We start from the raw sequence: 12,641 nt of genomic DNA, 5'->3' as shown, positions 1-12,641 counted from the left end.
AGGTTCTGATCTTCCAGAGAACCCAGTCTATGATAACGTTGAATTAATGTTATTATAAATTGTAGCAACATGAATTAGCTCTGAAATTTCATATGCATTTCTCTTGGGTATTCTCTAGCCATAAAATTGCTGAATTGTGTATCTATATATATGCCTAGTGGTAAGACCAAATAGTTATCTAACTTCATTACATCAGTTTGCACTTCTATGTGCAGAGTATGAAAGTCCTGCTTACTTGCATCCTGGCCAACACTGAATAGCATTTTATTTTTAATTTTAGCTAATCTGGAAGAAGGGAGGTGTTACTGGTGTCATATTGTGGTTTTAATTTGTATTCCCTGAAGGCTTATGAAGTTAAGCAACTTTAATATACTTATTGATCATTTACATCCTATGAAGTCTCCATTCAATTGTTGTATCTATTTTTTTTTTCTGTCGGGTTTGTTGTCTTTTTCTCAATGTGTTTAGGAGTTATTACATATTCAATATATGTCCTTTATTTAATATATGGGTTAGGAACATCTTCCATTTTATGGTTTGCCTTATTTCTCCCTTAATGGTGTCATTTGTTGAATACAAGTTCTGAATCTTAATACAGTGCAATTTAAAGTCTTTGTTAAATGGGTTTTATGCCTTTATGTTTCATTTAAAAAATCTTTGCTTATGCTAATTCCATCAACTGTTTTTCTTTATTTTCTTCTAAAAACTTCAGCATTTTACTTTTCATATTGAGATCTGTAATCCATCTGTAATTGATATGTTAAGTAGGGGTCAAGAAACATAAAATATGCATACCCAACTGATTTATAGATTTATTCTTTTGATTCTATTGATGTGGGTTTTTTTGTTTGTTTGCTTTTTTGTATTTTTCTGAAGTTGGAAATGGGGAGGCAGTCACACAGACTCCCGCATGCGCCCAACCGGGATCCACCCGGCATGCCCACCAATGCTCTGCCCATCTGGGGCGTTGCTCTGCCACAACCAGAGCCATTCTAGCACCTGAGACAGAGGCCACAGAGCCAACCTCAGTGCCCGAGCCAACTTTGCTCCAATGGGGCCTTGGCTGTGGGAGGGGAAGAGAGAGACAGAGAGAAAGGAGAGGGGGAGGGGTGGAGAAACAGATGGGCGCCTCTCCTGTGTGTCCTGGCCAGGAATCGAACCCAGGACACCTGCACGCCAGGCCAATACTCTACCACTGAGCCAACTGGCCAGGGCCGATTCTATTGATGTTTACTTTGCATATTTTGAAGCTGTGTTAATTTTACAATATTACTGACTATATGCTGTACTTTCCATCCCCACGACTGTTTTGTATGTACCGATCTGTACCTCTTAATCCTTTCACCTTTACTATGCACTCTCCGAAGCCCTCTTTCCTCAGACAACCATCAATCTGTTCTTTGTATCTATGAGTCAGTTTCTATTTTGTTTGTTCATTTATATTGTTCTTTAGATTCAACATGGATGTGAAATCATATAGTATTTGTCTTTCTCTGACTAACTTATTTCACTTAGCATAACACCTTCTAGGTCCATCATGCCTTTATAAAAGGTAAGATTTCCCTCTTATTTATGGCTGAGTAGTATTATATTGTGTAAATGTACTGCTGCTTTTTCATCCACTCTATTGATGAGCACTTGGGTTGCTTCTGTAGTTTGGCTATTGAAAATACCTCTGCAGTGAACATAGAGATGCATATATTTATAGTATTTCAAATTATTATTTTGGATTTCTTTCAATATATATATACACACAGAGGCAGAAATTCACTGAATAATAAGGTAGTTCCATTTTTTGTTTTTGTTTATGAGGAAACTCTACTGTTTCCTGTAGTGACTGCACCGATCTTCATTCCCATCATCGGTGCATGAGGGTGTTCTTTTCTCCTCATTCTTGCCAACAGTAGTGTTTGTTGATTTACTGATGATAGCCATTCTGACAGGTGCATTGTGCTATCTCATTGTAGGTTTCAATTTGCATTTCTCTGATGATTACTTACATTGATCATCTTTTCATTTGTCTATTGGCATCTGTATGTCCTCTTTGGAGAAATGTCTACTCAGGTCCTTTGTCCTTTTTTTATTATTATTATTCAGTGAGAGGAGTGGAGGCAGAGAGACAGACTCCTGCATGCACCCCAACTGGGGTACACTGTTAAGCCCAGTAGGGGGTGATCCTCTGCCCATATGGGGTGTTTTCTGTTACTCAGCAACTTAGTGACTAAAGTGAGGCCATTGTGCCATCCTCAGTGCCCAGAGCCAACTCGCTTCAATTGACCCATGGCTTCATGAGGGAAAGAGAGAGAGACAGAGAAAGAAGCAAGTAGGAGGAGGGGTGGAGAAGCAAATGTATGTTTCTCCTGTGTGCTCTGACTAGGAATAGAACTCAGGACATCCACATGCCGAACCAAGGCTCTACCACTGAGTCAAACAGGCAGGGCCATTTGCCCATTTTTTAATTGGATTTTTTTCTTTTCGTGTTCAGTTGTGTAAGTTCTTAATAAATTTTGGATATTAACCCCTTGACAGAATATCTTTATATAAATATATTCTTTATATAGATAGTGAGTGAGCAAGAAAGAAAGAGAGAGAGAGAAGAGACAGAACAGGAACAGACAGGGACAGAGATGAGAAGCATGAACTCATAGTTAAGGCATCCTAGTTGTTCATTGATTGCTTTCTCACATGTGTCTTAAAGGGGAGAATGGGTGGCTGCTGAGCAAATGACTCCTTTGCTCAACCCAGCAGCGATGGGCTCAAGCCAGTGATCTTGGGCTTCAAGCCAGCAACCTCTGGGCTCAAGCAAGTGACCATGGGGTCAAGTCTTTGATCAAATGTTCAAGCTGGTGCCCCTACGCTCATGCCAGATGAGTCCATGCTCAAACTGGCGACCTTGGGGTTTCGAACCTAGGTCCTCAGCATCCCAGGCTGATGCTCTATCCAATGCACCGCCACCTGGTCAGGTGTATAGCTTTATATTTTTTAATGTCTAATAATGCTTCTTTTTTAAAGCCTACTTTGATATTAGTTTATCCAACTAACTCAGTTATTTTTTATTGTTGACAAGTTTTGTATATTTTATTTTTTAATATTTTACTTCAGTCTTTCTGTGGTGTGATATTTAAATTGTTCCTCTTAAAAAGTAGCAGGTAATTCATTTTTATTCAGTTTGACACTTAATCTTTAATTACATTTTAAGTTTAGTACTAGAGAATTAAGCTCATGTGAACTTAGTGCAATATAGAGCATACCATCTTGTTATCCTCATAATCTTTAGTCTATCTCTTTTATGATCCTGTTCTCCTTTTTCCTTGACCTCATTTGTTTGATCAAAACATTTAAAATAGATTTATATATTTTTCCTTCAATTAATTTTCTGGATAAATATTTAAATTTTTATTTATTTATTTATTTTGGGGGTTTACCTGGAGATTTCAATTTTCACCTTTAACATATTACAAAATAATACCAATTTTAATTTTTAACTTTCCCAAGACATTTCTAAAATATAATTCTGATTTACTCTCTCACATTATTTGCATTACTTTGTCACATAATATTACATTAAATTATTTTTATATTTTAGGCACTCCAATATTAGGCACATAAATTTAAATCATATAAATATAATGGTTTAATCTTCCTGTTGGATTGCTCCCTTTTTTATTATGTAGTGACCTTCTTTATCCCTTACTATATCCTTTGTTTTAAAGTCTATTTTGTCAGATACAAGTATTGCTACCTCAGCTTTTCTTTTCTTTCCATTTGCGTGAAATACTTTTTTCCATCCCTTCACTCTCAGTCTATGTATATCTTTTGTTCTGAGGTGAGTTTCTTATAGGCAGCATATGAATGAGTCTTGTTTTCTTATCCATTCAGCTACCCTATGTCTTTTGATTGGAGCAATTAATCCATTTACATTTAAGTTATTATTGATATGTAGTTGTTTATTGCCATTTTATTCTTTAAATCTACAATCATCTTTTTCTAGATTTTTTTTTTCCTTTGCTCTGTTTACAGCAGGCCTCTTAACAAATCTTGCAGTATTAGTTTAGTTGTAATGAATTCCTTTAATTTTTTTGTCTGAGAAGCTTTTTATTTCTCCTTCAATTTGAAACGATAACCTTGCTGGATAAAGAAGTCTTGGTTGTAGGCTCTTGTTTTGCATTACTCTGAGTATTTCTTGCCATTACCTACTGGACTCAGGTGTTTCTGTTGAAAAGTTGGATATCATCTTATGGGGGCTCCTCTGTAGGTAATTGACTGCTTTTCTCTTTCAGATTTTAGTATTCTTTCTTTATCTCTTAACTTTGGTATTTTAATTATGATGTGTCTTGGTGTAGGCCTACTTGGGTTCCTCTTTAATGGGACTCTCTCTGCTTCTTGAACTTGTGTGACATTTTCCTTCATCAATTTAGGGCATCCAAATTGGAAAAGAAGAAGTAAAATTATCATTATTTTCTGATGACATGATACTGTACATAGAAAACCCTAAAGTCTCAGTCCATAAACTACTGGACTTGATAGATGAGTTCAGCAAGGTGATAGGATATAAAATTAATATTCAGAAATCAGTGGCATTTTTATACACCAACAATGAACTGTCTGAAAGAGAAATTTAGGAAACAATCCCTTTACTATTGCAACAAAAAAATAAAGTACCTAGGAGTAAATTTAACCAAGGAGGTTAAAGACTTGTACTCGTAAAATTATAAAACATTAATAAAAGAAATCAAGGAAAATACAAACAAGTGGAAGCATATACCGTGTTCATGGATAGGAAGAATAAACATCATTAAAATGTCTATATTACCCAAAACAATCTATAAATTCAGTGCAATTCCTATTAAAATACCAATGATATACTTCAAAGACATAGAACAAATATTCCAAAAATTTATATGGGGCCTGACCTGTGGTGGCGCAGTGGATAAAGCGTCAACCTGGAAATGCTGAGGTTGCCGGTTTGAAACCCTGGGCTTGCCTGGTCAAGGCACATATGGGAGTTGATGCTTCCAGCTCCTCCCCCCTTCTCTCTCTCTGTTTCTCTCTCTCCCTATCTCTCTCCTCTCTAAAAATGAATAAATAAAAAAAAGCAATATGTTTAAAAAAATTATATGGAACCAAAAAAGAACATAAATAGCCTCAGCAATCTTGAAAAAAATAATAAAGTGGGGGGGGGGAGTATCACACTTCCTGATATCAAGTTTCATTTTACTCAAAACAGCTTGGTACTGGCATAAGAACAGGCATATAGATCAATGGAAAAGAACAGAGAACCCAGAAATAAACCCACGCTTTTATGGCCAATTGATATTTGACAAAGGAGGTAAGAGCATACAATGGAGTAAAAACAGTTTCTTTAACAAATGGTGTTGGGAAAATTGGACAGGTACATGTAAAAAAATTAAACTAGACCACCAACTTACACCATTCACAAAAATAAACTCAAACTGGATAAAAGACTTAACTGTAAGTTGTGAAACCATAATCATCTTGGAAGAAAACATAGGCAGTAAGCTCTCCAACACATCTCTCGCAGCAATATACTTGCTGATTTATCTTCATGGGCAAGTGAAATAAAGGACAGGATAAACAAATGGGACTATATCTAACTAAAAAGCTTTTGGACAGCTAAAGACATTGTGAACAAAATAAAAAGGCAAACCACACAATGGGAGATCATATTCAACAATACATCTGATAAGGGGTTAATAACCAAGATTTATAAAGAACCTATAAAACTCAATACCAGGAAGGGAAACAATCCAATCAAAAAATGGGCAAAAAATGGCCCTGGCCGGTTGGCTCAGCGGTAGAGCGTCGGCCTGGTGTGCGGGGGACTTGGGTTCGATTCCCGGCCAGGGCACATAGAAGCGCCCGTTTGCTTCTCCACCCCCCCTCCTTCCTCTCTGTCTCTCTCTTCCCCTCCCGTAGCCAAGGCTCCATTGGAACGGAGATGGCCCGGGCGCTGGGGATGGCTCCTTGGCCTCTGCCCCAGGCGCTAGAGTGGCTCTGGTCGCGGCAGAGCGACGCCCCAGAGGGGCAGAGCATTGCCCCCTGGTGGGCAGAGCGTCGCCCCTGGTGGGCGTGCCGGGTGGATCCCGGTCGGGCGCATGCGGTAGTCTGTCTGGCTGTCTCTCCCTGTTTCCAGCTTCGGAAAAATACAAAAAAAAAATGGGCAAAAGAACTGAATAGACACTTCTCCAAAGAGGACATATAGATGGCCAATAGGCATATGAAAAATGTTCAACATCACAAATCATTAGAGAAATGCAAATTAAAACCACAATGAGATACCACCTCACACCTGTCAGAATGGCGCTTATTAATAAAACAACATATAATAAGTGCTGGCGAGGGTGTGGAGAAAAGGGAACCCTCCTGCACTGCTGGTGGGAATGCAGACTGGTGCAGCCACTGTGGAAAACAGTATGGAGATTCCTCAAAAAAATTAAAAATGAAACTGACTTTTGACCCAGCTATCTCACTTTTAGGAATATATCCTAACAATACCAAATCACTGATTAAAAAGAAGACATGCACCCCCATGTTTATTGCAGCATTGTTTACAATGCTGGATGGACACTGGAAACAGCCCAAGTGTCCATCACTGGACGAGTGGATTAAAAAGCAATGGTACATATACACAATGAATATTACGCAGCCATGAGAAGGAAGGAAATCTTACCTTTTGTGACAGCATGGTTGGGCCTGGAGACTATTATGCTAAGTGAAATAAGCCAGGCAGAGAAAGAAAAATAACATATGACCTAAGTCATATGAGGAATCTAATGAACAATGTGAACTGAGGAATGGAAAAGAGGCAGAGGCAGGGTCAAAGGGCCCAGAGGGAAAGTAGCCAGAGGAAAAAGGGATGATAGGATGGGAACAGAGAAGGTAAAGGGATTAGTGAAATTATATATACATAACACAGAGATAAAGAGATCAGGACAGCGTGACCAGGCAGTGGCTCAGTGGATAGAGCATCAGACTGGGACACAGAGGACCCAGGTTCAAAACCCCGAGGTCACCAGCTTGAGCGTGGGCTCATCTGGTTTGAGCAAGGCTCACCAACTTGAGCCCAAGGTTGCTGGCTAGAGCAAGGAATCACTCGGTCTGCTGTAGCCCCTCGGTCAAGGCACATATGAGAAATCAATCAATAAACAACTAAGGAACTGCAACAAAGAATTGATGTTTCTCATCTCTCTCCCTTTCTGTCTATCTGTCCCTATTGTCCATCTCTCTGACTCTCTCTGTCTCAACCACACACACACACACACACACACACACACACACACACACAAAAGAGAGAGCAGGACAGCAAATCCTGGAGGGAAGAGGAGAAGGTGTTGGGGCGAGGGGCAAAAGGGGTATCAAGGGGAACACGGGGGTGGGGGGGGAAGGAGATATATTTGATGGGACACAAATCTATGTAAACACAATAAATTGAAATCAATAAAAATAAAAAATATTTTTAACTGTAGAAGTCATTACAAATATCTTTTTTTTTGCAGCTAATATTTCTCTATTTTTAGTAACATATTTATCCTTTCTGGATCACCTCATGCCTGCATGTTTTTCTGCATTATTTTTTGTAGTTTTCTGAAGTGAGAAGCAGGGATGCAGAGAGACTCCTGCATGCACCCTACTGGGATCCACCAGTATGCCAACTAGGGGGCGATGCTCTGCCAATCTGGGGCATTTTTCCATTGCAACTGGAGCCATTTTAGTATCTGAGGTGGAGGCCATGGAGCCATCCTCAGTGCCTGGGCCAACTTTGCTCTAATGGAGTCTTGGCTGTGAAAGTTCTGCATTTTTAAATTTTTGTCTTAAGAAAATTTTCTTTCTTTTGAAGACCCTCTTTTTAATTGTCTCTTGGTAATTAAGTCTCATATATGACAGCATATTTCTTTTATATTTTTTAAAGGATATTTTGGTGAGTATAGAGTTTTAGGTTAGCACATATTTTCTTTTAGGACATAGATGTCATTCTACTGTCTTCTCTTTAAAGACATTTTTGTTGTTGAGCAGTGGATTACTTTTGAAAGTAGTCAGTCTTATTATTTTTCTTCAAAGATGGCTGTCCACTTTAAAGGTTTTCTCTTTGACTTCAGTGCTTAGCAGTTTTATCAAGATAAGCCTAGATATGTTTTCTTTGTATTTATCCTACTAGGAATTTGCTGAGCTTCATGATTTAGTAGTTTTATAACTTATATTTGATTTTTTTAAAGAAAAATCTTGGGTATTATCTTTACCATAATTGTTCTACCCAATTCCTTTTTCCTGTCTTTCTTGTACTCTAATTTTGTAAATATTATGTCTTGTTATTTTGTCTAGCATGTCCTGTAGGCTCCCTTCCATTTTTATTTTATCTTTGTTTCAATTTTTATGTTCTATGTTTTTAGTTTACTAGTTTTGTGTTTTGCATGTCCAAAATGCTATTGAACCATCTACTGAGCTCTATATTTTAGCTATATTATTTTTAGTTCTGAAATGCCCAGTTAATTTTTTTATGATTTCTGATTCTGCCTTATAATCCTTTATCTTTCATCATTTTGTTGATAATTTTCTCTACGTTCTTGAACTCTGAATTTGTTCTTTTCAACTTGTTCCAATATTGGCCAGTGTGTAATATAATTTTCTCAAAGGTCCTATGGTGTTATCCCTTAGAACAGTAATGTTCTGGGTCACTTAAAGATAAGACTAAATGATCTCTGTGAAGCTACACTGGCTTTTTAATGTTTTCTTCTTCACAACTCAGTAAGGGTGTTCCAGTTCAAATTACTGCACGGCTATTCTTTAAGACACTGCCAAGGACTTGTGGAACTATATAAACATAGAGTATGATCCTGGCCTTTGTAGAAATTGATCAAATTAATAAAAGAAAACAGCCTACATAAAGAAATGTAAAATAATTATATGTTAAATTGTGTAATGGTTACTGTAAAGATAATAGTTCAGAGAGAAGAAGCATTCATATGGGTTGCCATAACAGCAGCAATTACAGTAGTAATTTGAAGAGAGATCTCGACTCTGATGTATCTGGCAATATTACTTATGTAGAACTGTACTGAGCATAAATTGTTTCTTCTTTTATCCAGAATAGATTTCTCATTATCATACTAGAATAGATGTTGATAACATTAGGATCTTTACCATTCTAATTCATATTTCTGATTTTTAGACTTTTAATACCGATGTTAAAATTAAATTCATAGGAGGGCTTCAGGCTCCCTTGCCTCTATCTTTTTCTGTCATTAGTTCTTTGTCTTTATGTGTCTGCTTTTTTGGAACTGGAATGTGATTAAGTTAATTGGTTGAAAAATACACTGTGTGTCATGCTGTGACTATTGGGTTTAAATACAATTGCAGTAGTTGCACTAATTAATTAATTGGGTTTTATTTTACAAGTTTAGAGTTAAGGATGCTTGAACATGATATGTAAATTTATGCAGAATGTGCAAATCAGGATATTGATTCAAGCATCCTGTCATATAGGAAAAAATATTGAATATAAAAAGTATAATGTAAGATGGATTTATTTATTCTATGGGTTGATTTATTTATCTTATGGTTTATCTTGATTTATCACAAAAGCAACACCCAATGGCAGTGGTGTTGGGTAGAACATATATAGAGTGAAGATGGACTTAGGGAGTTGGAACTTAGAAAATGCAAAGTTAGTTTATTTCAAAATGTACGTAGGTCAAATGTCTAAAGGTATTGATTAAAATGAGCTGGCTTTAAAACACCTGTTTATACCTTGATTGATATTTCATTTTTTAAGTGTCCTCAGTTGTATGTATTCATAATATACCTTGTGATTATATGTGTGATAATATTAGAGATAAGAAGACTAATAGAATGTAGTCTTTCTTCTTGAAGGTCTCAGCATTTGGGTGGGCAGTATACATGTGTATATAATTATGATGTCCTATAATAATAGGCTAATGAATTCCAAGGTTGCTGACAGTCTGTCTTGAAGCGATATTCTATCCATTCCTCCAGATACTGTCAGTAATAAAAAGTAGTATTTTTACTTGATTAACTAAAAATGCATCAGTGATAGGTAACACAAAACCTAACTATTGTGGTTAAGTAAAGAGCAGTTTATTTTTCTCACACTATAGAAAATCTTATAGTGATCACTGGCATTAGTTGAGTGGCTCAATAATCAGTAATAATTAATCAGTGCTTAGGTTTCTAAGATTTTCTTGGCGTTTATCTTCATGGTCAAGTTTGGGTCCTCCAACGTCGGCCACCAATTCTGTATCTAGGCAGAAAAAATGAAGGAAGCAGAAGAGGGAAAGAGCTGTTTCCTTAATAACTTTACATTTTTATTCAGGAATGGAGGCCCTTTTTCTCTTTTGGTTAGACTTTCCATTATTCCTGTTTGTCAGACCCAGGATACATGTTCAAGTTAAAAGTAATCATAAACCAAGAGCAGTGCTGTTGCAGGGACTGATTATCAGGTCGTGATTTGTGACTAGGGGTTGGTATTGCTATTCTCTTTGATCAAGATCTTCCTCCACTGCTGGCCGAACTTTCTTTTAGGAAAAGAGGGATAGTAATAACCGTTATATAAGAAATGACCATGTATACCACAATTTTCACCTCTCAAAAATTCAAAGAATGTCATAGAAGTAACTCTTATAACCCACAGCAACATTTCTTAATACCCCCTTTCCTCACATATTCTGTTCTACAACGTCTTGAAACTCATGAAGTTGTTTCAAGGTCTTTCTCTTTATTCCTTACCCTCAAATTTCCACCAGAACCCCAGTCTCTCTTTTCTGAGACTCGGTGCTACTCCCTTGGCAATTGCCCTAACTCCCTCCCTATCTCTCACCCACACCGCCATACTGCTATCTTGTATTCGCATCATCTTTTCTTCCACCAGATAATTCTGTCTACTACCTCCTCCTTCTGTTGCCTCATTTGATGTTCTCAACTGAGCAGGAATCCCTGAGAAATATAATTGACTCTGACAACCTTTCTCAGGAAATTCAACCTATTACTTGAATTCTGCACTACAAAGGATAGTCTAAGACAGGGGTCCCCAAACTTTTTACACAGGGGGCCAGTTCACTGTCCCTCAGACCGTTGGAGGGCCGGACTATAAAAAAACTATGAATAAATCCCTATGCACACTGCACATATCTTATTTTAAAGTAAAAAAACAAAACGGGAACAAATACAATATTTAAAATAAAGAACAAGTAAATTTAAATCAACACACTGACCAGTATTTCAATGGGAACTATGCTCCTCTCACTGACCACCAATGAAAGAGGTGCCCCTTCTGGAAGTGCAGCGGGGGCCGGATAAATGGCCTCAGGGGGCCGCATGCGGCCCATGGGCCGTAGTTTAGGGACCCCTGGTCTAAGAACTAGTCAGAAGGTGTTCGTTTTATTAGAAAAGGAAGCACAAAGGAAAATAATACTTTTATCTGATTAAGTTTGTTATGGTTACATGATAAATCCTACAACAGATGTTCAAATGAATATTAGCACAGATAATAAAATGATACATTGTGTAATAGGTGGTTGACTCTTCTGGAGTTAAGAGATGAAACGGAGTCAAGATGATGGTGGCCCGAGGAATAGGTAAAGACTTCAGTGAAGACAAGAATATAATTATGGGATAAAATATGGGAGAATAATTTACACACTACTTTCTACTCTAAATTTATTTTTTCTTTCTTCTTTATTTTATCTTTAATTTTGGCCACTCAATATTTCTAACATTGTTTTCTGATCAATCTAACTTTACTCAATTTATGTCTTTTCTCACTAAAAAGAAAAAAAGGAAAGAGAAAGATTAAATATCATAAATCCTTCTCTGCTCTCCCTATATCAGTTCTTAATGAGACATTTTTACATTAAAGGACTTTGTAAGAAAAGTCAGAATAATTGAATAATTTGCCTGAGTTTTTACATCCCACATTTTTAAATATACTCCCTCTTAGTTAATGAAGTATTTGCATATCATTGTAGCCTATGAAGGTATGATATTTTCTTATAACCATTCAAGTTAAAATTCCAATTTTGTAGGAATTTCTGAGTGAGTTTCATTAGAATTTGACTTCAGTGATTTCCACATTGACAACACCAGAAGTCTTTAGCTGGGACTTAATAAATGAGTTCATGCATGTGATCATCAAACAAGTATCGAAGAGTTCTAACAAATATATTGAATTTTTTAAATTCAATATAGTGACAGTAGAAGATATTTTTTCCATGGTCTATTTCAGCCTCATTTGTAGACAGACTAAAAATTTCCTACCCCATGGACGAAATGTCAAGCTGCATAGATTTTTCTAGTCACATTGATATTAGAAAAAAATAAAAAAGCCTCTATTTATTTTCTGGACCAAGAAAAACATCCTTCTAGTAATTAGTGTGTTTAGTTCGGTGTCATGATTTAAAACTGAATTTGTAACTAATTTGATTTTGCCTCTTGACTCAGTTTACTACTTCTTCAGACCTGGAACCTATAATGCTTGTTTGCAGTGGTTCCTACTGTCTCCAGTGTTGAGCTGGGGGTAGGGGGACAGTGGAAGGGCATATGCTTGCCTAGGGGCTTCTTTGCCTTTGAGTTTTTCTACTATTGCTTTTTTTTCTTTTCTTTTCTTTTTT

The sequence above is a fragment of the Saccopteryx bilineata genome, chromosome 11 (genome assembly GCF_036850765.1).
Source record: "Saccopteryx bilineata isolate mSacBil1 chromosome 11, mSacBil1_pri_phased_curated, whole genome shotgun sequence".
NCBI lineage: Eukaryota > Metazoa > Chordata > Mammalia > Chiroptera > Emballonuridae > Saccopteryx > Saccopteryx bilineata.
This window is presented reverse-complemented; position numbering follows the sequence as displayed.